Source organism: Hordeum vulgare, chromosome 2H (assembly GCF_904849725.1).
Source record: "Hordeum vulgare subsp. vulgare chromosome 2H, MorexV3_pseudomolecules_assembly, whole genome shotgun sequence".
In the NCBI taxonomy this organism is placed as follows: domain Eukaryota; kingdom Viridiplantae; phylum Streptophyta; class Magnoliopsida; order Poales; family Poaceae; genus Hordeum; species Hordeum vulgare.
In genome coordinates, this window is record NC_058519.1 from 48,490,968 (window position 1) to 48,493,685 (window position 2,718).

A 2,718-nucleotide genomic window follows, 5' to 3' on the forward strand; every position below is an offset into this window, starting at 1 on the left:
TCCGACAGGGGCCAACACTTAGCCAATTTCCGACAAGGGACGAGCAAATCTAGATCTCGGGGGCGGCGGCGACCGACGGGGACGGGGCGGCGGCGATCGACGGGGATGGGGGCGGCGACCGACAGGGGCGGTGACCAGCGGTGGTGGTGCTGACGCCACGACCACCTCACCCATCGGTAGTGGTGGTGGTAACCTTGTTGGGTCCTAACATTTTGAGCTTGAGGTAAGCATAGTGTGGGACCACGTTGAAGCAAGCTAATGTTGTGCGCCCTAGGAGCGCATAGTATCCACTTCAAAAGGGGACGATGTCGAAGATAAACTGCTCGCTTCTGAAGTTCTCGGGTGATCCAAAGACAACCTCCCGTGACACAGTTCCGGTGCAACGAGCCTCAACAGCTGGTATGATGCCTTTAAATGTAGTGCTTCTCGGCTTGATCTGAGATGAGTCCAAGCCCATCTTCCTAACCATGTCCTCATGGATTAAATTGAGGCTACTTCCCCCGTCCATAAGGATGCGCGTTAGATGGAAACCATCAACAATTGGGTCCAGGACAAGTGCAGCCGATACGTCATGCCTGATGCTGGTCGTATGGTCATGTCTGTCAAATGTGATCGGTAAGCCAACCACGGGTTGATCTTCGGGGTGACTCGCGCTAACGCGTAGATGTCCCGGTGTACACACTTCCTCTCCCTCTTGCGGATGTGGGTAATAAAGATCATGTTCACCTCTGTTACCTCATTAGGAAACTTCTTTTGGCATTCGTTGTTGAGACGCCGAGGTTCATCCTGGTCTTCACTGTGATTTTGGGTTTTACTTTGACCCTCCGCTGTTGTTAGAGCATATATATCCAAATGTGGTTTTGGTAACTGATGACAATTCCTATGGACTAATGGTTGCCTTAAGTTATATTTTTAGGATTTGTCCATAGGCACTTCTTGAAGTCCATCTGTTGGGTTCAAGGAGTTTATATGATGACCAAGGTGGTATTCAAGGTATTATGCAAAGAATGGTCATAGAGACACAAGGTTGATCAAGATCGTCAGACAAAGAGTAAATCAAGATGATCAACAGGCAAAGCGTACAAGATGTACCGAGAGGGATCAAGTGATCACATGGTATGGTAAGCATTGTCCATTACGTATTTGTGTACTAACCCATGGTCTTCGTGAGAGTTCTATGTGGGGTTAGGTGTGTTTCCATGGGCTTGCGTCAAAAGGAAGATCTCATACAACCCATGGAGGATGACGTCAAGTGGTGGAGGATGGTGGCAATGGACTTGTGAAGATATGCTGAAGAGCGGCTCACCCATAGTGTGTATGGGGGAGCAATCAACTAGTCTTCATCAAGCCAACGCAATCAGGAAAGGTGGTCCATCTTGAGGAAGCCAAGATCATCGTCATCTAGCTCAAGAGGACGAGGTGCAAGGTATAGGTTTTCCCTTGATAGGTTTTCTATATTAGGATAGATTGTCGTAGTGTCAAGGGGGGCTCTCAAGTGAGTAGCTTGATTGTATCTTTCGTTGAGAGCTCAAACCATTTGCATCCTTGCATCATACTTCTTGGTTCTTGTTTGGTGTTTCTCTTTGTGAGTTCTAGAGCTTATGGTCATCTTCATGACAAGCTCGAGTTCATCGAAAACGGAGTCCATATGCATCTTCTATGATGTTTTCGATGTTGGGAGTTTTTACCGGTCTTATTCGAAGAAGGGTTCTCACCATTTTCTTATGGTACTTTTCTCACTTGATTCTTATAGATATTTCTATCAAGATTGTGTTAGACCATGTCGTTAGCTTTCCAACAAACTTGGTTTCGTTGAATGCGGAGTCCGTATGCGAAAGTTAGAGCAATTTCAGTATCCAGCGGTAGTACAGCTCCTAGTGCCACGGTAGTACCGCTCGTGTAGCGGTAGTACCGCCCCCGGAGCGGTAGTAATTTTTTACTACTGCTCCCTAGCGGTAGTACCGCTCCGCCACACTGTTTTTTGCATCCTTTTTGGCCTCAGCATAGTTGGTGAACCTACCGAGCGGTAGTACCGCTCCATGAGCGGTAGTACCGCTCTGTGCGGGCTGTGAAGCTTAACGGTTGGATTTGTCCCCACCTATAAAAGGGTGTCTTCTTCCCAATTGAACCTTATCTCTTTAGCTCGTGTTCTTACCCCATTGTTGACCTTCTTCGAGCTTGCTAACTCTCAATCCCTCCAATGATTCTTGCTAGTTCTTGAGGGAAAAGAGAGAGGAGATCTAGATCCACATTTCCACCAATCACTTTCTCCTCTAATTGAGGGGAACCCATTGGGTCTAGATCTTGGAGTTCTTCGTGTTCTTCTTCATTCTTCCTCTCATTTTCCTCCCTAGCATTAGTTGCTTTGGTGGGATTTGGGAGAGAAGGATTTGGGCACTCCGTGTGCCCTTGCCATTGCATTTGGTGCATCAGTTTGAGTTCTCCACGGTGATACTTGGAAGTGAGAAGTTGAGAAGCTTATTACCTTTGGGTACTTGGTACCTCTAGAAGCTTGGTGGTGCCTCGGAGCTCAATCATTATGGTGTAAAGCTCTGGGCAAGCGTCGGGGTCTCCAATTAAGTTGTGGAGATTGCCCCGAGCATTTGTGGTCACCTAAAAGCCATATGCCATTGTGGTGAAGCTTCGTGGTGTTGTTGGGAGCCTCCAATTAAGTTGTGGAGCTTACCCCAACCTTGTTTATACGGGTTCGGTGACCGC